At 36.7% G+C, this 27,786-nt stretch overlaps 1 long non-coding RNA gene across 2 annotated transcripts in view; it reads left to right on the top strand.

Annotated features, from left to right (window-relative positions):
* LOC118355067 (uncharacterized) overlaps window positions 1–26,616 on the top strand; it is a 51,908-nt gene extending 25,292 nt beyond the window's left edge. For both annotated transcript variants that reach the window (XR_004816750.2, XR_004816749.2), the window contains exon 5: window positions 25,956–26,616. This is a non-coding gene — a long non-coding RNA (uncharacterized LOC118355067). The remainder of the gene's footprint in view (window positions 1–25,955) is intronic.
* The last annotated feature ends 1,170 nt before the right edge of the window (window positions 26,617–27,786 follow it).

Raw genomic sequence — 27,786 nt, 5'->3', positions numbered from 1 at the left:
ACTTTACAGAAATATTTAAACCTAAATAATTTGCCCATAATTTTGCAATGAGTTTTTAAATTCCAAATTGAAATAGTAATGTTTAAACAGTGAACTATATTAAGATGCTGATATAAGGACTGTTCACAATCACATTTTTTCCAAAGAATTAGACCTGTAAATCCAATGAGATTTTTACATATGAATGTAGCAGTATTAATATGTGAAGAATGAAATAGTATGAATGAATAAGTGGTATAAAATACCTGTTTATTTCCTAAATTAAATATACCTAAAAGTATATAGATGGAGAAAAATAGAAATGGGCAGAGAGGGAAGATATGAGATATATATGACATATGATTTACATTTACAGATAATTGATAGTCATTATGAATCATCTTTGAAGGAGAGAAATAATCTTATGACAGATCAAAGTGTTTTTCTGTTGTAAGAAATATATTAAAAGATTTTTAAAAATTTAAATAGTATGTGTGTCTGTGTATATTAAATAATTTACTAAGATTTTAGAGTATACAGAATAGTTAAAAATTCTGAAGAGGTACTCTACCCTTTTGGTATTTTCTCAGGAATTTATAGTTTCATTATCTTGTCAGTTCTTTTAAAGTTCATAGGTTAATGCCATCCTGGCATCAACCCTGCTTTGAAGTTAACAAAATACTTTAATTGTAGTTATAACTTATCCCTTGTAGTTTAATATCTTTGTGTAGTGCAGAAATTTAAAATGAGAACTACAAGAGGTCAATATCTGAAATTCTTGCTTCACTTCTGGAATAAAAATTAGTATATTTCAAAGGTTGAAAAAATATCTCAGAAAAGCTAATTTCACTTAATTTTCAGAATTAAAAAGATACCATTGGTTCTATTCTGAGAATTAGAACATTTGTAATTACTTAAAATGATTTGTGATAAGTCGATAATAAGAGAAATGGATATAGTTATCCTATCCATATATACCTCCTAGAGTATAATCATATTGTCTTATACTTAATGTCTAGGGTACCAGAGTATTTTTATTTTATTTTTAAGGATTTTATTTATTTATTTGAGAGAAAGAGAGAGTACAAGCCAGAGGGGCAGGGAGAGGAAGAAGTGGACTCCCTGCGGATCAGGGAGCCCAAAGTGGGGCTTGATCCCAGGACCCTGAGATTAGGACCTGAGCCATAGGCAGACACTTAACCGACTAGAGCCACCCAGGTGCCCCCAAAATATCCGTTTACTACATAAACCAGAGATTTCAAAAAGCCCATGTTATAATGAACAATTTACCTGAGAATCCTTGAATTTCTCCTCAGTTTATTCTGGAGTCCCAGTTTATCTTCAGTCACAGGAATTTTTTCAATCAAATTACCATCATTGTCATCATAATTAGAATTTTTCTCAATGTTTCCTACAATTAGCAGCCATAGAACATAATGGGCTGTTCAAAATCATTCTTCCTGTATAAGAAAAAAAAATTGTATCAAAAAATGAGCTCAGGACAGAACTATCTTATTTTTTTTTTTTTGCTTCAATTTACTTAATAAGAACTACATGCAAATGCAAAAGTAAACAAAATGTTTTAGAACAGAAATTCAAAGGGTGGATTTCTGTTTAGAGTAATAAATTGAAGATCTCTAAACCCACTGCCTATAAGACATACAAAAGATTAAAATATTTTTAAATCATGAAAGAGACTGCCAGGAAATAGAAGAACCATTTGAAATTAACAATGAAGTAAGGATACCCATCCAGGAAACTAAGTATATGGGAGAATTATCAAAATACCCTAATGGCACTAAGTCTTAGTGCTTGCATGTGTAGCACTGCCCAGAGGGGAAGAAAGAAAGGTGCTATGGGCTGATCCTGGGTTGTATACTGAGTGGTGAACCAGAAGAGAAACAGCTACTCACAAAATCTGGAATCAGGACAGACTATGTCTTTTTTTTTTTTTTATAAGATTTTATTTGTGTATTTGAGAGAGAGAGAGATCACGAGCAGGGGGACGAGCAGAGGGAGAAGCAGACTCTGCTGAGAAGGGAGCCTGATATGGGACTCTATCCCAGGACTCTGGGATCATGATGTAAACCAAAGGGAGACCCTTAAGTGACTGAGCCACCCTAAGGACCTAAGGACAAGCTATATCTTGAGGAAAATTATGAATTAAGAGAAATAGCTTTTTGTGTGTGCTCTGGATAGTAGATTAAATAAGCAACAGTAAAACTAGCTCCCTATTTCTCTCTGGAATTTCAAATGCATCAGCCACCCTCATGTGTTTAGGGCCATTTACATCTGCAAATCACCCAGTTAAGATGGTGGCTACTCCTGAGAGTACCAGGAAAAATCAAATGCAAGTCTTCTTGGGTAAATACACACTGATGCACATGCTGATTGTGAATGGTTATTACCTAGGCAGAGGGTAGGGGGATCTCCAACCTAATACCAGTGCCTTTGAACTCTTCTTCCAACATTTCTGACAGAAGTGAGCCTACAATAGTAAAATCATAAACACACCCAAAAAATGAAAGAAAATCCAAAACTATTACCTACTTAGTAACTGAATCCTTCGCAAATTTCAGTGAATTTATTTATTTATTTATTTATTTATTTATTTCATTGGAGACAGAGACAGGCAGAGACATCGGCAAAGGGAGAAGCAGGCTCCATGCAGGGAGCTTGATGTGGGGACTCCAGGATCACACCCTGAGCCAAAGGCAGACGCTCAACCACTGAGTAACCCAGGTGTCCCTCAGTGAACTTATTTTTCATCTCTTGTATAAATTACATCTTAAGGTATTGATGAATGGTGTTGATTTTATGGCAGGTCCGCTGCAATTAGCATTGGTTTTACAATCGTGGAGAATCAGAGAATAGGTTAAAGTGAGGTGGTTAGATAAATGCAGCGATATTTAAAGTAATCCATTTCCAAAATTAAAGGACTGTAATGAAAACACCATAATGAAATCTAGCCTGAATTGTCATACATATTTGAAAAGACTAAAAAAGAATCATCAGTAGCTACCTTAAGTAGAATATCCTATAGCAAAAATGATAATAATAAAAGAAAAGAAAAAAACATTCTAAATTCTGTTTTCCAAAAGCACTGGTAAAATTTCAAATAAGCATCTCAAATGGAATTAGGAATATAATGTTTGATGTATTATTTATATATTAAATATATATGATTTTTTTCAGATTTCAATGTCTTCATAGACATAGTAGAGATGATTGATGGTGGTATAAATTTTGATAAATATGTTGTTTTATTGCTGCATTGCTAATGGAAATACTATACCCAAAGAAAGATTATTATACAACTGTTCAATAGGGACTGAAATCTCTTGCAGTGTGCCAAAGAATTCTCTCTTCCTTTTACTTACCCATTCATTTTTCCAACATCTGTTTTTAGCATTTACCATGTACCACTACTGTCCTAGAAACTAAGGATGTGACAATGAAACACAGTGCAAACAGAATCAGTAGCCTTATTATATTTGTATTCAAGGGAGATAGACACAGAGGTTAAACAAATGAATCTATAATATATGAGATGAATTAAATGTTTTGAAGAAAAGTAAGGCATAGTAAGAGAGAATAGAAAATTATAAGATGTTTTATAGATGTTATGATGAGACTTCTCTGATAAAATGACGTTAGTTCAGAGACCAGGCAAAAGTGACCAAGAAAGCTAAACACTTTGAAAAGAGGAAAGAGCAGGAGCAAACAACCTAGAGCAGAAACAGGTGCAGCTCATTGATGAACTCATGAAGTAGGTCCTCATGGCTGGAGCAGAACAAGCCAAAGGAGAGTAATAAAGTATCTGAGCGCTGTCAAGAAACTCAATCATAAAAAAAAAAAAAAAAAGAAACTCAGTCATATATAAATCTCAGTGGAGAGTTCTGAGCAGGATAGTTGCATGATCTGACTCATGTTTTAAAATTTTAACTATGGCTACATTGAGGAAAATAAACAGTGTACAGGATGAGGAAAATAAAGAGTGGAAGCAGGGAGAGCTGTTAGACAACTATTGCAAATGCCCAAGTAAGAATATTTAGATGAAGCTATGAATGTTTCCATCAGGTCAATAGCAGTAGCAATGGAAAGATTTGACAGAAGGTGAAGACAGAAAGAAATGTGGAGTATAAGAGAAAAATAAATGTCAGAGGACTCCATGATTGTTCATTTGAGTAATTGAAAGAAGAATGGTCTTCTTTTTGGAATGGGAAAGACCTTTGGTGAGGCGAATCAAGTGTTCAGTTTGGAACATGTTGCATTGGAAATGTCTGTTGGACATTGAAATAGAGATGCTGAATAGGGAACTCACGTTTAGAATTCATGAGAGTTTTTAGTTAAAGATACATATTTGGTTTTCATCATAATAAATGTTATTGGAAGTCGTAGATTATGATGTTACCTAAGGCATAAATGTATAAAAAAGAAAGAAAGAAAAGTTCAGTGGACTAGAACCAAAGCTGTCCAAAGTTGAGAAGTCAGGAGGAGATGACCAGCAACGACATGTGAGAAGAAGCATTCAATGAGGTGGATGGAAAAAAAATAAGAGGATTGACTAAAAAATAAGTGGAAAAAAGTGTATTTCAAGAGGAAGTTATGGTCAACTCTATCAACCGTTTTTAATTGCTTTAGTAAGATATTACTTGAGAAGTGAACATTGCATTTACTACCAAGAGTCATTTGTGAATTTTATAATAACTGGTTTTGAAGGAGTGGTTAGGAAAACACCTGACTAGTGTGAGTCCAAAAGTTAATGAAGAGAAAGAAACTACATTCCCTGAAGAGTTTCACTGCAATTGGGAGCAGAGAAGTGGCACAGCAGTTACAAAGGGGTGTTGAGATCCATTTTTGTTTTATAGTAAGAAATATATAACATGTTTGGATGATCTTGGAATGTTACAGTAAAGAGGGAATAATTGGTGATGCAGGATAGAAGATGCAGTTGTAGGAGTTGTGGTGCCTGATGTGGGAAACAAAGGCAGAAAAGAAATTAATAAATTTCCTTACTACCTACAGCCCTTGAAACAGGCAGAGAGACATTCCTCTAGGGACTCAACTGCCTCAATTTTAATATTTCACTAAGGGCAAAGGGCAATCTTAGCCAGACTCCCAGGGTCCTGCAAATCTATGTTAACATAGAATATTCATTTAGAAATTTTCTTTATCTCTAAGCCCTCCAAGGTGTGAGTTGGTAATCATCCTGCAAGCATATGGCCCACCGATATACATCTGAAGGGTCTCATGACTAAGGTTTTGTTAGAGGGTAATAAATGACATTTTCCCAACAATAGCTAGTGTGGAAGCCGAGAAAATTAAGGCCATTCCACTTTAAGTTCAGCGTTAGCACAAGTACAGCCATCCCAGGCCCCTGTGAATAAGAGCTGAAATTTACATTACTTCAGTTACAGGAAAAAAAAAAAAAAAAAAAAAAAAACAAAACAGCTTACAGCTTAATGCCCTAGAAAGCCCCATATTAAAATGAGAACAGAGCCCAAGCCAGTGGCAGGAAGCCCCATTTCAGAATGAGAACAGAACTTGAGAAATTCCTCCCCCCCTTCTGAAGGTCCCCTAGACCACCCCATAAAACTAAGCTGAAACCCACCTCGGGGTCCAAGTCCCTGCTCCGCTGTGTCGGGTACACTTGGACCCAAGCTCCAGCTTGTAAATAAATCCCCGTGTTTGCATCGGTGTCAGCTCCTTGGTGGTTTCTCAGATTCTCTATCTTGGGCACAACATTAGCCCCCTCAAGGTCCTGGAAATCTTGCTTCCAAAATTCCTTAGAGACTTACGCTATCCCTAACCCCCTCCCAGAAGTATATAATGGACCACTCCTCATGACCCCGGTGCAGCTCTTTCTGCCCATGGGCCCTGTCGGGGAGCCTGGGTGACTCAGTCAGTTAAGTGGCTGTCTTCAGCCCAGTTCATGATCTCAGGGTCCTGAGAGCAAGCCCCACATCAGGCTCCTCTGCCTCTCCTCTTTGTGTGTGCTCTCTCTCTCCCTCTCTCTCTCTCTCAAATAAATAAATAACCAAGCAAACAAGCAAACAAACAACCACACACTTTTTTTGCCTCCAAAGACCTCTCAAGAAATCTTTCTTAGCCATTGGCTTTAAACCCTAATGTTCCTTCCTACATCAGTGCCTAAATGAGGAGTTTCCCCATCAGTTAGGGGCCCCAAATGTAGGGCATCAACTGAGTGGAAGCCAGTGGCACTAGAGGTCAAAGCATTCACCTGAGACAGAACAAAGAAAATAGAAGTTTATTGAATACCCCTCAAGGGAGCTGAGGGTATGACAGCAGAGTAGAGGCTTCTGCAAGGAGGCAGGGGGTGGGGCCTGTTTTTAAAAGGCAAAGATGAGAAGGCATGGCAACATACAGGATCTTCCCTTTTTTGGTAACTGTGCCTAGTTATAAGTAGCCCATTGGTCAGTCAAGGCCCATGGATATTTTGGAGGTGGATCTCCTGCTGGGCCTGTCTGTATTCAGCCTGGTGGTCACCGTAGGTCCTTTCTACATTCCATCGCTCAAACCTTTTGCCTGAAAGCAGCCTCTACAGGAGTGCTAGCCTACAGAGAATGCACAAAAAGGATTGATTTTTTGCTGCAATCATGGGTGGTTCACGGAAAGCAATTTATATTAGGCCTATGTATGGATTTGAACCACATACTACATACTTGGCATTACTGTGCTGATTCACATATTCATCCATTGTACTTGGCAACTATTTGCTGAGCATTTTTATACTTGTCATCCTCACATAGGCCAGGGAAGAAGACGCCATTGGACAAAAATTGAGGTGAATTAAAACATTGACCGCAGATTCTAAATTAAGGCAATAGTTAAGAATAAAAACCCTGTAGATAATATAAAAACCTAAAACTCATCTGTAAACTTGAATTATTTTCGTTTTCTCACATTCTGAATTGACAAATTGGTCTCAAGAAGCATCTAGATTTTCTACTCTTTTCCTTCTCGTGTTCAGGAGAAAACACCCTAATATCTAATGTGAAGGAGAAGTGGAATTTGTCAGTCCCAAATATGCCTCTTCGGCATGAGGATTATTGGATTATTTTAGGCTTTATCTTTAAGAAACAACAAACACAGGAGAAACTCTGAATGGAGTAGAAGTTACCTTTTGTAGGAATATTTACATTTACAAGGGAAATCTCCATTGTAAGGGTGTCTCCCGGGCAGAGGAAGGAGGAGATGGCTAAATCTCTAGAAACTCTTATCTTTGGAGAAGGCAGAGACTTAATTTTGCATAACAAAAATACCTTCTTTTACTGAGCTTTGCCTGGAAACCACTCACAACTTGGCTCTGCTCTCCCCAGTGTCTTTTGTCTTTAGCTGGACATGGTATTTAAGGCAATAATTTGGGCCATGGGGGCGGGGGGAGGTTGGGCAGGGGGTAGTAACTTTTCCTGGGTATCTCGCATATATACTGAAGTTATATGCTATTAATTTTGTTTTTCTCCTGTTAACCTGGCTTTTGATTCTAGGGTGTTGAGATCTTAGCCAAGAATCTAGAAGAAGGAAAATTATTATTTTTCTCCTGTACAGATATTTTCAAATTGTCCCTTTTGGATAGAAGATACACATTCCAACACTAGTATTATCATATAGGCATGCAAAATGTGTTATCTTATTTGTCAGAGCGCAACTACAAAACAAAAATCTATCCATCTATCTGTGTAGGTCCATATGCTTGTTTTTTGTTGGTGGTGGTTTTGGTTTTTGGAGGGGTTCTGGGTTTTTTTTTGGGTTTTGGGTTTTGGGTGTTATTTTTGGTGTTGTTCTTGTTGTTTTTGTTTTTTTGTTGTTGTTGTTATTGTTGTTTTTCCTCTTGTGATTTTTATGTTGAATGCTAGTAAGACAGCCCCAGGGTCAGTCCCAGCCCATCATGTGCATTTTAATGACTTGAGATGGAAACACCTGGCATTTATTTTTAGTTGTAATTGGCAGATTATATAACCTACTAACAATGTAATTGGTAACATTACACAGCTCGGGATGTTTTGCAGCTAATGTTAAAATGTGATTGAAATGTAAATATAGTAGCAAGTATTGCAGGTAGCAATGAGTTCTAATATTTTCCTCTTAAAAAAGGAAATCAAATTGGAAGAGCAAGTTAAAACCAGTTTAATTAATAATTTAGGGTAAAACTGTATCTCTTCTTGCTGGACATTGACTAGTTACTGCATTAATCCAATAATTAAGATGTTTTCTTTTTTTAATTTTCATTTTTACAGTACAATAGTGTGTATTTTGAACTAATTGGTGACATTATCAGGCAAAAAAGCTTCCAACATTTTTTGAAACCTTATGCTTTTTATGTAAAGTCTTTTTTATATCTTGGCAATATAACACAATTCTGCTGCATTAAAGGTTGGGTTAGATATGTGTCCCATTATTCTTGCATAGAAATATTAATGTATGGAGTTTTTGTGTTTTCTTTTCTTCTCTTTTTCATTTATATGATAAGATGAGGTTTTTCTTTTGGTAAAAGAAAATTGACCCTCTCTTTAACAAAAGATTTTTCTGCACCATTTTTGAAGCATTATCTCTCTATATCAGCTTCTATCTTCTGCAGCTGTTCCTACCAATACCATAGATAAATAAGCGAAATCAGTGGCAAGAGAATTGTTCTTTATAGATTGAGTTCTGCATCAGGTTGGCACTATCACCTCTTCGGGTCATCACCTTTTTTATGATGATTGGCATATCTGATCTGACATTTTCCAGCCTGCCTTTTGATTGGATGAATTTCTCTGTTAGCCCTCCCAAGGCACAACCTTGAGCCCTGTGCTTTGTCCAACAGCTGTGCTTCTCAGGAGTCGCTAAGCATTTTCATGAGGAAAGGACAGAGAGGTTAGGAAAAAATGTCAATCATCTCTAGTTCTATTGCATTCCCTACTGCCCTGGAGATAAAGAGAATATAGTTTAGGTGACTTCAGCATAAATGCTATTATGTTCTTTTATGGCTAATTGTATCCTCTTGTCTGGCCTAGTCTAATTAATATAATCTGTGGAATCACATGCCTATTTCAAAATATGTATTAAATAAGGAGATTAAGGTAAATTAATACATGTGTGATGATGAAATAAATCTCCAGAAGCTAATCACATAGAGACATGAAACATGCATACATAGACTTTTATGTAGATAAAAGTACATACACTTTTATCAAACTATTATAAGAGATAATGATTTACTTTAGATATAGGATTTTGTATCTTCTATAAGAAAAGGTTAATCACTAAAACTTAACTAAAAAACAAAATTCAACTGATTAAATTTGAGGATCTAATTGGCTTTAGTCAATGATTCATGAACTGGGCAGCATCCCATCGAGCAAATAGAAAAGAGCTTCAAGAAGCTGTACAAAAAAAAAAAAAAAAAAAAAAGAAAAGCTGTACAAAACAGAAGACTTTTAGTAAGCAGAGGGGATGGTAAAAGGAAGTTTCTAGCAAAGAGTGGATTGTTTCAGGCAAGATCTTCTTGGGGGGGAAAAGCAGGGGTAAAACAGATTACCTCACTAGTGCTAACCAGGTGATTTTTAGATTAGACCGGTTAAAGATCACCTACCTGGGGGAGGCTGGAATTGCAGTAACGTTAATTATTAAGTATTGCTTTGCTGATGTGGTACTTAGCAGGAATGACTCCATTTGGGCCCAATGTTTCTTTTTGTTTTTAACAAGTTCTAAAGCAAACCATCTTTCCCCAGTGACACAAAAGAACCTTTCAAGTGTGTACAAAGATTTGAAATTAATATATGAAAAGTCTGTAGCCCCATACATAGGTTGCCTAGAAATTTATGCTTAGACATGAAAAAATAAGATATATGAAAATCAGTTAGGAATAGCTGACTATTTTTCTGAATTGTTTCATATAATATTTTTTTGGGAATATGAAGTAAGTAATGAGCTAAAATTTATTTCTACTTTAATTAATAGTATTTATGTTTCCAAAACATTAAAATATTCAAAGTAAAGAATGATACAAATGTATTTCAGAGATATGAAATAATAAAAACCCATTAATGGAAAATTTTGTCACATCCAAATATTTTTGCGAATATCTGCATTTACCTCTGTTTTCTTGCTTGAAAAAATTCAATATCCACACAAATTAATTGTAACTACAGAGAGCTTTAAGATAATTAATTTGCAATGTAGCACAAATATTTTATCTTTTATGAAAAAAGTTTTTAAAGTGATCTCAAGAGATTGCATTTGTTTTCCTTTTAGAAAATCCAATGGGAAAGTGTTTACTGTAAACACACTAGTAACTTTGATGAAATAGATTATTTCACTATTGGGGGTAGGAGGGAGGAAAAAGCCTGCTCACTTTGTTAAGGAGCTGATCTAAGATGCATCAGCTGTCATCTGTGCTGTCTCCATTTGACAGTTCAATACCTCCTCATCTTCTGAGAGTGGCATTGCTGAGCTCTGAGTAAACGGTGCCTGTATGCAAACTGTCAACGAGAGCCTGACATGTCATCAGTACTGACCTCCATGATGACAGTCACAACATGAAACCAAACAGCACAGCTAATTTTCATTAGAGTTCAAATTAATCTCTAAATCTTTCCATCCAGGATTGTGCAAAGCAAGTCCCAGAAAGAAGGCATTTGATGAACTGGGTGATAGACTGACAAAATCTTAATGCTGAGGAATCCACATAAAAGTCTGCATTCCGAAGGGCTCAATGCGATTATTTTCATAACTCAGGCAAAATGCAGCCTTTGCGACCAACAGTGGAATTAAATTAGTGTGTGGTAACTCACAGCAAGTATTACAAATTGCCCAATCTCAGCAGCACTGCTGCTTTAATTCCCTTCTAGCTCAGATGCTTCAGAGGAACACCAACTGCCGCAAGAGACACGCAGGTATGGCGTAGCTTGCCAAGCTCTCTGATGTTTCTTTGCCCAGCTGCTCCCTGGCCTTACTTGAGCATGAAGTGCACGGGGATATGCACAACACGTGACCCACAGTGTGAGAGAGCTAGCAAGCAAACAGGACCAGCAAGTGTCATATTGAAACACTGTGCAATGATGCAAATGCACCAATTTTCTGGCGTTTGCTCTTCAAATTTCAAGAAGTCACAGAGCTAGGTCATCTGGGGGAAACAATCTGCCTCGTAGCCCCAGGACTGTAAAGATCACACATTACCCATCCTCTCGCCCTGTGAGAGTCAAACAAATGACCTTTGGTCCTGACAAAGTCTGTTTACTAAAGCCATCAACACATTCAGCATCAAATGGTCAAGTCATACATACAGCATATGGGACTCCCCGAATATTTGTTCAACTCAATCTGGGGGAAAAATACATTTTAAGGATTAAAGGATTGCTTTTAAATATTTAAACTGCCTATTTCTGTATCTTAATACCTAAATTGATTTCTTACAGAACAAGCCAAATTTTCCCAGAAAATTACATTGGGCATCTTTGGAAGAACATTAAAACTTTGAGGTAGCCCTGGTCCTGTTGCTCAAATTACTGCTCCAGTGCACCAAACGGTGGCCTGTTCAGTAGCTCAGAGTATGCAAAAAACAGAAAATCTACAGTACGTACTGGCAAACAACCTCAGGAAAGGAGGCTCTAGCTGTGGGATACTGAAGGGCACGATCAGTCAACTAACTTGGGAATTCAGCAATCAGATATGGAATAGTTCATTTTGTGCAAAGGCCCTAGACAGCTGGTGAGGGAAAGTGGCGAAGCGACAAACAGTGACAGGCTCTGGAGACAGTGACTACATTAGCAACAGTGATGTATATACAGTGACTCATTTCTTTTCCACTTTCAGCCACCCTCACATAAATAGCAACAGCATCAGGAACAATAACTAAGCTGAGATATGAAACATCAATGATATATTTTAAAATTTCTCAAGACTGGGATGTTTGTCATAACTTCATGGAAGCCACATGGCCTAGTAGAGAGAGCACAGGGCTTTGAAATCATGGGGACTATGGTTTAAATCCTGTTCTTGGTCCTCACTGGTTTTGTGACCTTGAAGTGGTTACTTAAACTCTCTTGTTCTCACTTCTTCCTCTGTAAGATGGTGATAATAACCTCAAAATTACTTACTAAGGCATGGATTAGAAATGGTATATATGACTAGAGAGGCAGAGCCACTGGCATGTCAAGTGCTAATTATAGCTTTTGCTTCGTAAGGCTGCATTTCCTGAGAGTCTTATTTTCTGCTCGATGCCTGAACTAAAATTTAGATAACTGCTAACAAGTTAAGACTGTTTTTGACTTTGATTTTATGGTTTGAATATCTGGGTTTACCCCAAAGCATAGTTATCTATGTCAAAAATAACTCAAACCCCTTTTTTTATTCGATTGTATTTTTCTCATAAAATTGAGGATGACTAGTTAATGGCACGTGTTGACCACAAGGAGGAGCTCAAGATTCCTTTATCCTCTTACTCTTTGTCTTAGAATAGGATAAATCAAAGGGCAGGGGAGGCCCAGGTGACTTGGGTAAGCTTTCTTTGTCTATACCTTAGGAGTCTCAAGCTCTCCCATTGCATCTTCTCTTGAGATTCATCACACTGGAGCTGTAATCCCTGAGGTAATTAGGAGGCAACTGGGTTAAGCGAAGGCCTTTGCGAAAATGGAGGGATACATTTCTGATAAGGCATCAGATGGGTGAATTCATCTACCTGTGCTCTAAACATTGAGGGGAGAAAACACTTTTCTTTTTTTCTTTACTCTTCTTTGATCTGGTCTTTTCTTCTCATCGGAGTGGTAATTTTTCAAGAACTGTGATCCAGAATTAGGTCTAGGGACAAAGAGATCAAGTAGGTATCCTGGCCTACATAGGTGCCAGAACTCGTCTGCCTTGTTTCAATGACAGGAATCTTTGCTGTGCCACAGAGATCAAGCTGATGACACACAGGGGGCTTCATTAAGAATTGTCAGTATAATTTAACTTGCAACTTGGTACTATAGGAGATTGATTGTTGCCTATTCGAGCTTTTAGAATCCTAGATGCCAGGCAAAAAAATCATTCTTCCTATAGGCAGCTATATATAGCATGTACTCAGAACTTGGAATGAAACTGTGGCTCTTCCATTTGTTAGTTGTATGACCTTGGGTAAATTATTTAATCTTTCTATGCTTGTTTCCTGATCTGTAAAATTAAGATTATAAAAATGCATTTCTCATAGGCTTGTTAATTCACTTACATAAGCCCTTGCTACTTAACAGACACTGTTCTAGGCTTAAAAATATAATGCTTAACAACAAACAGTCTCCACAGACTATGTTCTAAGGAAGGATATTGGCAATAAATGAATATATATTCAACAAATAAATATATGTATCAGTTAAGGTACTATTAAGAAAAAGAATAAGGACACCTGGGTGGCTCCGTGGTTGACCATCTGCCTTCAGCTCAGGGCATGATCCTGGGGTCCTGGGATCAAGTCCTGTGTCAGGCTCCCCACAGAAAACCTGCTTCTCTCTCTGCCTGTGTCTCTGCCTCTCTCTCTGTGTCTCTCATGAATAAATATATATATATTTTTTTAAAGAATAAGAGGTAAAATGTTTGTCAATAATGTCATCCCAGATGCTTGGGTGGTTCAGTAGGTTAAGTGTCTGACTTCAGCTCTTATGGTCTTCAGCTCTTCATGACCTTAGGGTCTGGGGATAGAGCCCCACTCTGTGCTCTGTGAGGAGTCTGCTTCTCTTTCTGCCTCTGCTCCCCACCCTGACTTGTGTGTGCTCTCTCTCTCAAATAAATAATTTTTTTAAAAGTCATCTCTAAAGTAGCAAGCCATGCAAATATTAGGAGAGAATTCATTTCATGCTAAGAAAAAAAAAGTGCAGATACCTTAAAATGGTTTGTTTTTGACATGTATAAGGATCTGCAGAAGTAGCATTGTTGTTGAAATTACTTGAGCAAGGAGGAGAGTGTAAGAGATATGGTCAGCCCGAAGATACAGATGCAATGAAACGCCGGGATACCTGCACCCTTATATTCATAGCAGCAATGTCCACAATAGCCAAACTGTGGAAGGAGCCTCGGTGTCCATCAACAGATGAATGGATAAAGAAGACGTGGTCTATATATGCAATGGACTATTACTCTGTTAGAAATGATGAATACCCACCATTTGCTTCGATGTGGATGGAACTGGAGGGTATTATGCTGAGTGAAGTAAGTCAATTGGAGAAGGAAAAACATTTTATGGTCTCATTCATTCAGGGTCTCATTCACTATAAAAAATAGTGAAAAGGATTAAAGGGGAAAGGAGAGAAAATGAGTGGGAAATATCAGTGAGGGTGACGGAACGTGAGAGACACCTAATTCTGGGAAATGAACAAGGGGTAGTGGAAGGGGAGGTGGGCACGGGGTTGGGGTGACTGGGTGACAGGCACTGAGGGTGGCACTTGATGGGATGAGGACCGGGTGTTATGCTTTATGTTGGCAAATCGAACTCCAATAAAAAAATATACAAAGAGAGAGAAAGAGAGAGAGAGATGGTCAGAAAGGTCAGGAAACAGATAATATAGTGTCCTTTGGGGCCATTGAAAGAATTTCAGCTTTTATCCTATGTTTGGGGAAAAGATATATTCTCTTGAGCAGAAAATGACCCAACAGGACTTCATTTTGACTACATGTGGACAGTGGAACATAGGAAAGTCCAGAGTGGATAGAGAGAAATATTGGAAGTTAGTAAAGTGGTCCAGCCAATGATTATGGCTTGGACTGGGACAGAATATAAAAGTATACTTCTGGAGAAGAAAGAGATTAGAAATATATTTGAATGGTATATCTAACAGAATTTTCTCATGGAGAGATTATATGTAGAGTGTGAAAGAAATGTGAAGTTTTTGCCAAGAATGAATGGCAGTGCTGGGAGAGATGCAGAATAATACATATATCAAGAGTTCCTTTGAGGCACTTGCTTAACATCAAAGTGGAGATTTTAAGAATATTCTGATAATTATTAAAATATTGAAACTATGTTTTACACATTATAAGAATTCAAAAAACCATATCTATTATTTCTATTTCTGTTTCTGCTTTATCATCTGACATAATATTGACAGAGAAGGTGAAGATGTGCGCAGACGATCAAGGATAAAAGTGCTGCATAGGGACTATAGGGCTACAGTACTGAGACTGAAATTATTCTGGATGAAATCCCCTGTCAAAGTAACAGCATCTGGCATTTGTAGGATTAGCATTTATTAAGCAGGCTGGATGTATGGAATTTAGGGATTCAGACATTAAGTGGCCAATTCATTATAGGCCTCACTGGAGACAAAATTAGATTGATAAAAGCTATCTTTATTTTTAAGTAATTGTTCAGAGGAAAAAAAAAACACACCTGGATTTTTTTTTTTTTTTTTTTTTTTTTTTACTTTATAGACCTCCGACTGTTTTTTCTCCATGTACAATCGAAACTATTTCTATCTTTAGGCCTAGTAGAACATATTCTTCTAACTCACCTAGAATCCTTCTAATATTGTCTATGGTGCTTTTGAACATGAATAACTTTGTGTCAAAGACTATTACAGAGAATTTCAGCTAGCCTTTTAAGTTATCTTTAAATAATTTAAATGGAGAGGGTAATGTACTTTCAATATAAATGGAGATATGGATACTAAAATTATTTTGAACTTATATGAGGAGACATTTTTAACACAGAGAAAGGCCTAGAGAACAAAATCATATGCAGTTATATCCCTACCACTGAACTTTATAAAATATTAGCATTTTTGCTATAATCACTTCAGAATTTTTTGAAATCCTTGTTTTCCTCCCAGACCTCATTCTTCTTTATTATCCCAAAGAGAAGAATTCCTTTGATTTGGAGTGTATTTTTCTTACACATCCTCCTAACTTGTGTTATATAGCTACATACTCAAATACAGTCTTTTAGTATTTTTGCAAATATATAGCTTTATCTGAAGAGTAACAGTCTGCACCTTAATCATTTTCACTCAACTTTACACTTCTAAAAGTTATCCATTTTGGTGCATGCACCTTTTGGCCATTTATTTTCATTTTTGGAAATATGCTATAATGTATTAATATAGTCTATTAATTCATTCTCCAGTTTATAGACTTTTAAGTTGATCCAATTTTTCAATATTAAAATGAAGTTGCAAATAATTTTTTTCTACATCGTCTCCTTGTACACAAATTCAATATTTCCTCTCAGGCAGAGACTGTTCCCAGTGTGACACAGATGGATTTCGGGGATACCAATATAATTGTGCCCTCAGGCCTCTGAGCAGCTGGTGGTAAAGGGGAAGAAGCCTAGTTGCCTCCTAGAACAGCCCAATTTATTTATTTGAATGGTGGATGGGTTATAGGGACACAATGTGGGGTTAGGGACACTGACCTCCCAAGATGTAGAAAATCCAGATACTACTTTGACTCCCCCCAATTTAACTACTAATAGCCTACCGTTGACCAGAAGGCTTAATAACATAAACAGGCAGTTAACAGATATGTTATACATTATATGTATTATATGCTGTATTATTACAATAAAATAGAGAAACAAAAATGTTAAGAAAATCATAAAAGGAAATACATTTATAGCCCTGCACTGAATCAAAAAGCATCTGTGTAAAAATAGACCTATGCAGTTCAAACTCATGTTGTTCAGGGGTCAACTGTACTTTAATAGGTCTTCAAATATTGTCATTCTTACAGGTTTTATGGCAAGGAAATATTTGGGAAACAGACATTCAGCTTACGTTGCTAAAAGTAGAATTTCTAATAATTGGGCATACAGAAAAGAGTGAACATGGCAAGACTGAATGCTACCTTTTCAAAGGCCCACTTACAAGGTTGGCCCTGACCTGACATCTGGGAACTTGGATTTTAGGGAGTTTTTACCCTTCCCAGAACTGATAAAAGTGGCTCACTGGGCCTAGAATGTTTGTACAAATAATATAATTTCTACCGAATACCTGCTTTCCTTCTCAGGCTCTGGAATTTTGGTACGTGCTAGGCAGAGGATCACATGTGACTAGCCTCCAGTAAAAACCCTGAACACTAAGTCTCTAAGAAGCTTTCTTGAAAGATAACTTCCCTATGTATTGTCACAATCCATTACTTTGAGAGCTGAGCACATCTGTAATGCCATTGGGAGAGGACTCTGAAAGCTTGTGACTGTTTTCCCCCAGGGTCGGATGGCTTTTCACTTTCGGGATTTTTCTGTGTATTCCTTTTGCTGTAATAAGCATAGTGATGAGTATGACTTCATGATGGGCGCTGAGAATCCTCCTACTAGAGAATCATCAGATCTGCAGTTGGTCTCTGGGATCTCCCAATACATGGAGTGCCACTACATTATTATTATATAAGCCTCACTAGAAGGGTTTCTGGTTTTTGACTTAGAAACCAGGTATGGTGTGTTCCGTCCTGCAACTCAGAAGATTCTAATTCTTATGTGGATTCCAGAGCCGCCAATGCAGGTCCTCTGAAAAAAAAGAAGCTTCTTCCTGGTAGGTGCCATTGTTAGTGAGCAAGCAGCCAGGCTACAGTGGGGAAGCTCTGAATTTACAGGTCATCATTTCTGACATCCTTTTTTTTTTTTTTTTTTTTTAATGGGCAGTCCTTACAATTCACTCCTCTGTTCACTTGTTTCACTTCAGATCATATTTTTCCACTTCAGGAATTTCCTTATAGCTGGATTTCAAGCTATGGTCTGTCCACCTCTATAACACCCTTCCCCTCTGCTATTAGTTATTATTTAATCATTTGCTTATAAATTACCTCTAAACTTCTCAACAGGCACCCCAAAGATGAACTATCTTTAAATGTGTCTTTTTTAAAAAAGAACATATTTGTCCCATTCATCTAAGAATTTAACTGATTCTTTGCTCATTGCACTCATTTTTCTATTCATAATACTTATTGAACTAAAGATAGATAGATGATAGATGTAGATAGATCCATATATGCATCTATACATACATACCATGCTACACAATATCTCAAATACTCATATTTCAGAAAAGCACTTAAATAAATCATTGATGAGTTAAGTATCCTCATTTTTTAGGGGGTTAATTGCTGATTATTTAATTAAGTACTTTATTTAAGAGATTTTACTTTGAAAATATATATTAACAAATCCACCTGTTTGGATCTCACTGTTGTTTCTCTCTCCAAGAAATCATGCTTTGTCAATATTTTTATATGAAAAATAATTTCTAACCAAAGAAGTTACTCAGTTAAATTTTTTCTTAGAAATAATAAGGTAAATAGATGATTAATTTTTGAAGATTTCATTATTTTTCTGGCTTAAACAACTTAGCTAGACTTCAAACTTTGCTCTCTACAGAACACTCTGAGCCACATTATTCACAGTAATGTATTGTCACTTTTGAGAGTAAATTTGGCACCTTTGGTAGCATCTTTAGTTGTTTCACAGTACATGAATGCATTTAACAAATAACTTTCCATAATAAGGCTTATTTTTCCAATTAGGTTGTAAATTCTTGTAAGATAAGGAGATATGATATAAGGATCTTAGATAAGGTGTCATAATGATGCCTGGCATAGTGATAGGTGCACAGGGTACAGCTGTACACACACACACACACACACACACACACCATTGCTAAATGTATAAAAATGAGGATTACTGTTGACAAAAGAGTAGAAAGTATATGATTATTTTTTTAAAGTTAGCTAATGAGTCACTGAGGGAAAGACATTTTATAATGACTTTTTTTTTTCTAGAGTTTTGGACAAAATTCCTCCCAAACACCTCACCTGGGATCACTAGAGTCCGCAAAAGTCGTATCCTATGCTGGTATTGTGAACATTTTGCCTCACTCTTAAAGCGATTTTTCAAAGAGTTCTAATCCAATTTCACTTTCAAGCCTTGCTTGCTGTGGACCATCCCTCTTCTATTTACTGCACAGCATCCACTTAGATGCCCTGTGGTAATTGTTAATGTAACTGCTATTGAAAGAATAGTGTTGCCCAGGGATAGAGTACATGTTGCCTGCATTAGAACTTACTTAAAAATCAAGTGTTTAGGTGTCAAAACCAGTATAAACCTTAGGGACCTGACACTTAGATACCAATTCATTGCCAAGATGTAAAAAATGCTTCAAGCAGAGGCACAGAGAATTATAGATGGTCTTATATGAGAAAACATTACATATTAACAATTAATCAATAGGTAGGACTTTTTATTGTATACCTCACTGGATAAAGGTGAAAAAGAAATGAAAATAATAATGCATTTTTTGAAAATATAATGGGGGCAGCCTGCATGGCTCAGCAGTTTAGCGCCACCTTCAGCCCAGAGCGTGATCCTGGAGACCTGGGATCGAGTCCCACATCGGGCTCCCTGCATGGAGCCTGCTTCTCCCTCTGCCTGTGTCTCTGCCTCTCTCTCTGTGTCTGTCATGAATAAATAAATAAAATCTTTTTCAAAAAAGAAAATATAATGGGATCTAGAACGAAAAATAGATTTGTTTTAGTGGTGTCATGTGTGAATTCAACTCCTATGAATTTGGCCAAAACAATCAATTTACTGAGTGTCAGTGAATCCTGTAATTTTATACAGGAAAGAGCTAAATTGAGTATCTAGTGCAGAGATTTCAAAAGTTTTTTCACATGAAAATCATTTATTTTAAAATATCAAACAAAAAGGTTATGTTTTCAATATCTGATGACTTAAAAAAAAAACCTTTAAAGACTTTTATAAACTAGTATAATGTCAATAGTGTTACTAAAATCATATATACCTTTCCAAGGTATTTTCTCTATACCTGTATACATTCAACACTTGGAATACATATGGATTCACCAACCACTTGAAATCATGCCATTACCCTCTTCTTTGTCATTCCTGTAAAATGCCTGATCGATACATTGGGACCTATGATGTAGGACAAGAAAAATCTGAAACCCAGGCAGTAAGTGACTTCTGTCAAAATACAGATATTCCCATAAGCAAAAGGCAAAGCGGGGACTCAATATCATTTCTCCTGATTAAGAAGACTGTGCTTCCTGAAGACTAATCCTTTGTCTCCTGTTAAGGATCATTGTTGTAGGGCCAGAAAGGCATGAATAAACCTTAATCTGACCGACATTTGCAAACAAGGAAAATGCTATTACCAAAATCAAGGTCAGCTTAATCTGACCTTTCAGTTTGTGGTCCAGGTGATGAGGACCTTCTCAGAATGGGAAGAAATGGGCACGAGCAGGAGGAGAAGAGCAGAGAAAAATACCTCTGGTTCCCTGCTGCCAATTACCCTTTGTTTAACGTATCTGCTCTGGCTTATTTATTTCCACTCAGTACTGATCCCCGAGAATGGTAGCTCATGTCGTTGCAGCTGGCGGTTCAGTTTGTGTAGTAAGGTCTGCAATTTTGTACTGAGAGTTGCTGTTTTGATCCCAGTTAGAAAAAAAAGCAAGTGATAAATTATTTTATTCAGTTTTCTAAGTACAGAGGAATTGATGGACAAAGATCATGACTAACTATAATAGGTGTGGCTTGGAGAACTATAAATGGTAGCTATCCACTAATATTTAAGGGCTGAGCAGCCTGGGGCAGAGTGTAAATTTAGGCAGGTTGAAATAAGTATAGGGGAGGAAATATTAAAACAAAACAGCATAAGTCAACCAGATAGAAAATATGGACTCTGCCTGTAAGTAATCTGGTGAGAAGGGGAAAAGTGAGATGGAGAAGCGAGATGGAAAAACACTTCTTTATAAGAGGCTGTTGTCTTGGGAAAGAAGGTTTGTGGGGCGTGGGGTAGGCAATATTAAGAGGCTTATTGGAGTCCAGAAGAGACAAGTAAGTTAACCGTTGGAGAGAACGTAACTATCTCCCCATATTCTTGTCTGCCTAATGGAGAAATATATTATTCTAAATCCAACAAAAAAGTCCTGAATTCCTGAAAATTTATGTGAGTATTTTTTGTGGAGTGTGTTCATTGACAGTACGGAAACCCTCTGATTTTGAAAGAAGAAATTCTATATGACATAATTATTAATAGAATTTTTGAATATACCCATTGCTTAAAGCCTTCGATTTCTTTTTTTTTTTTTTTAGCCTTCAATTTCACTGTAATCAAATAGAGTAATTCCTTTAAAGAAGTTAAATAAACTTTAACAAAAAGATCAGCCATTCATTAGTGTTAGAATGGATTATTTTACCAGCTAGTACAAAACTGTGTAACATTGCTCACTGCATTCCTTCCCTCTGAGTCCCTTTTACCCACCAAGAACGGATTTGCTTATTAGGTCAGGCAGTGATTTGCAGAAATGTCACTTACTATGGGTCTGTCTGCAATGTTCTTACACTATCTTGTCCTTTGCAGCCAGTGGTACGTTTTTGAAGTACGGCCTGCAATTTTGTACTGAGAGTTGCTATTCTCAACTCTGTAGGAAAAACCATCAGACTAGAAAGCAGGTGATACACGATTTTATTCAGTTTTCTAACTAATGGCCAGAGGAATTGATTTATGGAAAAATATTGAAAACCCACAATGGGTGTGGCTTAGCTAAATGAGTGCTCTGTATGATAGCTACCCACTAATATTTGAAGGCTGAATAGCCTAGGGGCAGAGTGTAATTTTAGCCAGGTTGAAGTAAGGATATGGGGAAAAAGAATAGAAAAAAAATCAGCATAATTTAACTAGAAGAAAATGTCGCTATGAATTAGTTTCCAAGGAAGAGAGAGAGAGTACTTTATTTACACATGTATTTTTAAAAATAGCAGTTTAAATAAGGTACTCCCACACTTTGAAAAGGAACTTCAATTTAAAATGATACTACCTAGAAAGATGCTAATGGACAATGGTATGACCCAGTATGTAAATGATTTCTGGGATGACAAGGTGCTTCTGGAACTGCTGGCTATTAGAATTCACTAAACCTTACAAATAGAATTTTAATGTAGTTAGTTTGGAAAATACAGGATAGTTTTTATTTTACTTGGAAGTAAAGAGGTGGTCATTTGCAACCAGCAAAATTAAGAACCCAAACAAGAAGGTTTTTTAAGAAATGCTGAAGGTAGGGACACCTGGGTGGCTCAGTGGTTGAGCATCTGCCTTTGGCCCAGGGTGTGATCCTGGGGTCCTGGGATCGAGTCCCACATCGGGCTCCCTGCATGGAGCCTGCTTCTCCTTCTGCCTGTCTCTTCGTCTCTTTCTCTCTCTCTGTCTCTCATGAATAAATAAATAAAACCTTTAAAAAAATGACTGAAGGTAAATAACTTATTGAACAATGTCATTGATTGTAAAATAACTGATTTCTGTGTACTGGTGGATAATTTGTTTCCCCCACTCCATTTCACATCACTTAACAATAATTTTTCCTAAACCTTAGATCCCACCAATCTGAATTTTACCTAAAGTTTCTTGCAGGTCCTTTCTATTTTTTTTTCTTTTATATTGTTGTTATTGTTAAAATATAACCTTTAGTATTGCTTTGCTGAAGAAAAATAATGATGAATTCCTTTAGTCTTTATATAAATGAAAATATATTTTGCCCATATATTGTTATTTGATATATAATCAAAATTGATATTTATTTCTCTGTGATTAAAATTTTAATTTATTGTCCTCTATAATGTATTTGTTTCTGATTTTTCTGTAAGAGAATTCTGATTTTTCTTTTTTTGCCTAAGAATGACTTTTTTATTGATAATCAATTTTCTCACTGACAGCTTTTCATATTTTTTGTTTATTCTTGCTGTTTTGCAGTTTCAAGAAATCTTCATCCTCTTTCTATGTGAGCACAATTGTGATCTAAAAATACAATAATTTAAAATCTCAGGGATCCCTGGGTGGCTCAGCGGTTGAGTGCCCACCTTTGGTCCAGGTTATGATCCTGGAGTCCTGGGATAGAGTCCCATGTCGGGCTCCCTGCATGGAGCCTACTTCTCCCTCTGCCTAGGTCTCTGCCTCTCTCTTTGTGTCTCTCATGAATAAATAAATAAAATCTTAAAAAAAAAAAAAGAATCTCAGCAATTGTCTTCAATATTGTTTCTCTCCCTTTTGACCACCTTCTGTTAGAACTTCGTTTAAGACATGTGGTCAGGCTTCAGATTCACCCTCCAGGGTCTCCTCTTTGCTGTTTGCTTTTGGATCTTTGAATTTATATTTTCAAAATCATTATGTCTCTTCTTAAATGAATTCTTTCTTGAAGTTTATAAAGTTTCATTTTTGTTCAAATCTAACCTTTAGTATTTACAGAACTTACCTTAAGGTTTTTTCAATTAATGAAAGTGTGTAGTTTTACGTGAAGGCTCACTTTTGATGTGCATTCCACAGGTATATTTCATTGCTCTAGAAGTCATCTATGTTTCACCTATTCATCCACCCTTCTTGTTTAATCTCTGACAGCCACTGATCTTTTTCTTTTCTCCATGGTTTTGTTTTGTTTTTTTTTTTTTTGTTTTGTTTTGTTTTTCAGAATGACATATAGAGGTATCATACAGTATGCAGCTTTTTCAGATTGGCTTCTTTAGCTTAGTAATATGCATTTTTCTTCCATATCTTTCCATGACATGATAGCTCATTTCTTTTTATTAGTGAGTAATAATAGTCCATTGTATGGATGCCCTATAGTTTATTTATTCATTCATTCATCTTTCCAAGGATTTCTTGGCTGCTTTTGAGTGTTGGAAATCACGACTTAAACACCTATTTATATCTGTGTGCGGGTTTTTGGGTAGACATAAGTTTTCCACTCATTTGGGTAAATACCAAGGAGCATAATTGCTGGGTTGTAAAGGGAAAAATGTTTATTTTTAGTTTTATAGGAAACTGTTAATTGTCTTCTGAAGTGACTGCACTATTTCCACCAGTAATGAAGGAGAGTTCCTGTTGCTTCATACTTTCTAGCTATTGGTGAAGTGTTTTGTATTTTAGCCATTGAAATAGGTGTGTATTGGTATCTTTCTTTTATAATTTGCATTTCCCTAATGACACAGGAAGGTGAACATCTTCTCATATATTTATTTGCCATCTATTTATCTTCTGTGGTGAGGTATCTTAAGAGCTTTGGCCCATGTTTCAATTGGATTGTTTTCTTTCTTTCTTTCTTTCTTTCTTTCTTTCTTTCTTTCTTTCTTTCTTTCTTTCTTTTTCTTTCTTTCTTTCTTTCTTTTTTTTAGAAAGATGTTATTTATTTGTTCATGAGAGTCAACAGAGAGAGGAAGAAGCAGGATCCCTGCAGGGAACCCGATGTGGGACTCGATCCTGAGACTCCAGGATCACGCCTTGAGCCAAAGGCAAACACCCAACTGCTGAGCCATCCAGGTGCCCCTGTTTGTTTTCTTATTGTAAAGTTTTAAGAGTAATTTTATATTTTGGATAACAGTCCTTTAGCACATATGTGTTTCATGAAGAATTTCTCCCAGTCTCTGGCTTATCTTTTCATTCTCTTAACAGTGACTTTTGCGGATATTTTTTTGAATCTTAATGTTGTCAAATTTCATGATTTTTTTCTTTCTTTCTTTTTTTTTTTATGAGAGACAGAGAGAGAGAGAGAGAGAGAAAGAAGCAGAGACACAGGAGGAGAGAGAAGCAGGCTCCACGCTGGGAGCCCAAGGCAGGACTTGATCCCGGGTCTCTAGGATTGCGCCCTGGGCCAAAGGCAGGCACCAAACCGCTGAGCCACCCAGGGATCCCCTCATGATGTTTTTTCTAATATGGATCCTGCTTTTGGTGTTATATTAAAAAATCATCATGCTCATGGTCACCTGTATTTAAGTTATTTTCTAGGAATTTAATTGTTCTGAATTTTACATTGAGTTCTTTGATCCATTTTGAGGGTTTTTTTTTTCTTTTAAAGGTATAAAGTCTGTGTCTAGATGATGATGATGATGATGATGTATATAGATGTTCAATTGTTCTAGCACCATTTGTTAAAAAGACTGTCCTTTCTCTGTTGAATAGATTTTGCTCCTTTATCAAAGATCAGTTGATTGTATTTGTGTGGTCTCCTTCTGTACTCTCTATTCTGTTGCATTGATCTACTTGTCTATTCTTTTGCCAATAGCACACTGTTTTGATTACTGTAGCTCAATAAGAATCTTGAAGTTGGTGACTGTCAGTCCTCTGACTTCAGTATTGTGTTGGTTATTCTAGGTCCTTTGCCTTCACATATAAACTTTAGAATGAGTTTTTCAATATCCTAGAATAACTTGCTGAAAATTTAATTGGGATGGTTGAATTTATAAATTCAAGTTGGGAAGAACTGACATCTTGACAATATTCAGTTTTCCTATCCATGAACATGGAATGGCTCTTCTTTTATTTAGATCTTCTTTGGTTTCTCTTATAAGAGTTTCGTAAATCAAAAAAAAAAAAAAAGAGTCTTGTAAATCTCTTAAACGTATTTTGTTATATTTATGCCTTAGTATTTAATATAAATAGTATTGTGTTTTTAAATTCCAGTGGTTCATTGCTGTTTTTTAAGAAAGCAATGGACATTTGTGTATCAGCCTTGCTCCTGCAACTTTGTAATAATGGGAGAAGAGGCAGGGGAAATTCAAAGACTAAGAGAGATTCAGCACTTTACTACTGGCTTTGAGATGACAGAGTGAGGCATGAGCCAGGGAATATGGGCAACCTCTAGGAACTGGGACTGCCCCTCAGCTGACAGCTAGAAGGGAAAAAGGGACTTTAGTCTTATAATCATAAGGAAATGAATCCTATACATTGTATAAATGAGCAAAGAAATGTTTTCCCCCCTAATGCCTTCATAAAGGAATACAGCCCTGCCAACACCCTAAGTTTAGCTTGTTGAGACCTTGTGGCAGATTTACCTGCAGAACTCTGAGATAAATTTGTGTTGCTTTAATCACTAAGTTTTAATGACATGTTATGGCAGGATTCGAAAAGAAATATAATCTATGAGTCAAGGCTGTCATGTTATAAGCAAAATAAGATGATCTCACTGATTTTACATACATACAACTTAATAAAGTGATATATGCCAATTCACAGGTTTGGTAAGAAGACTCTCAAATCAATTTTAAAGCAAATCATCCAAGATCATACACCAAAACCAGACCATGGATTTGGTTCAATTATAAATCTGCTGCTTGAGTGAACCATAGATAAATCATGACTCACCACGGGCTGAACAGCTTTTGCACCAGGAACCTGATGTCACAGCCACCGGTAAATGCTGCCATTGGCACTGTAACTGCAACCACCAAATATCTAACACTTCTGCCATCAGACGTGACAGCAAAAATGCAAGTTCCATAGAGCATAGTTTTTTGAATTGGTTATTTTTGAACAGAAATAATATTGATTTACATCCACTGGCAGACCCTAGATCATATCTATATTCTGGTGTGTAAGGCCTGCTGAGAATTTGGGTTTCTACTCCTACCTTCGGGAAGTAGGATTCATTATGTCAGCATATCACCAAATATGTGTAAAATTTCAAATACATCGTATGTCATGTTGGTACTAAATTTGTGGATTTAAGATGAGTTATCTGGGACAGAAAATATGTCAAAATACAAATGAGATATGCAAAGATGCAGATAAAAGAACAGGTGAGTTTATATAACAGGGCACAATAGGATGGGAGCCAAGATTAATCTGGGTAGGCAATGATCCCATTGCTTTGGTTACAGAATTCTATCCTCCTCTTAATGACATTATAATAAAATGATTTTTTGAAAGATTTTGTTTATTTATTCATGAGAGACACACAGAGAGAGGCAGAAACACAGGCAAAGGGAAAAGCAGGATCCCCATAGGGAGCCCGATGCAGAACTTGATCCCAGGACCCTGGGATCATGAACTGAGCCAAAGGTAGATGCTCAACCGCTGAGCTACCCAAGCATTGCTAATGACATTATAATAAAAACAAATTAATTAAATAGTGATCATGAGCCTTTCAAAGAAAAATCTTATGAACTTTATTTTGAAGCAGAAACGAAAAAGCATGTCAGAAGTGTTTCAATAGAGGATAAAGACAGAAATCATATAGGGTATAGCTTGGATGGAAATACAGCCAATTCTAATTATTTACTATCATTAGTTCTATTAAATGGTCACATATACTAAGTTGTTGCTCATATACAATGGGGAAATACGGGGTTCTTTTTTTTAAGATTTTATTTATTTACTCATGAGAGACACAGAGGGAGGCAGAGACATAGGCAGAGGGAGAGGCAGGTTCCCTGCCTGGAGCCCGATGTGGGACTCAGTCCTGGGACTCTGGGATCACACTCTGAGCCAAAGGCAGATGCTCAGCCCCTGAGCCACCCAGGCATCCCAAAATGTAGGGTTCTATTCCTACAAGCCTCTGATCACATTTTTATCAACTGATTAAAACAAACGTTTTATGTGTGTTTCTTTTTGAAGATGCCTCATTTAATATATATTGTTGGCTTGCTAACATTGACTTCATGGCCAACGGAAGTTTGACTCGTATCTGAAAAAATCTTGTCTAACACTTGCACAAGGCACCTGATAGTTTTCTTGCACTTGGGAGCACTAGGCAACACTTTAGCATTATACTCTGGGGCCATTTGAAACAGAAAAAGCACTAACGAATAGCACAGAAATGTGAAAAGCATGGCACTAAAAAGGCTGAAAAGGACACTTGTTTATAGTGAAATAGCTGCAACAGAAGGCAGAGGGCTGCCTTGTTTGACCTCCGCTGGAAATGTGATAGTCAGGTGGCTCAAATTTTTTGCCTTTCTGCATGTGTAGAAACGCCTGTGAAAGCATCATGATTACAGGTTTGGGGGTTACAAAATAAATGTGTAGATTTGCAGATGTGGAAGCTTGAGGATCAACTACTTATGGAACA

This window comes from Canis lupus, chromosome 6, assembly GCF_003254725.2.
Source record: "Canis lupus dingo isolate Sandy chromosome 6, ASM325472v2, whole genome shotgun sequence".
Classification (NCBI taxonomy): domain Eukaryota; kingdom Metazoa; phylum Chordata; class Mammalia; order Carnivora; family Canidae; genus Canis; species Canis lupus.
This window is presented reverse-complemented; position numbering and strand designations above follow the sequence as displayed.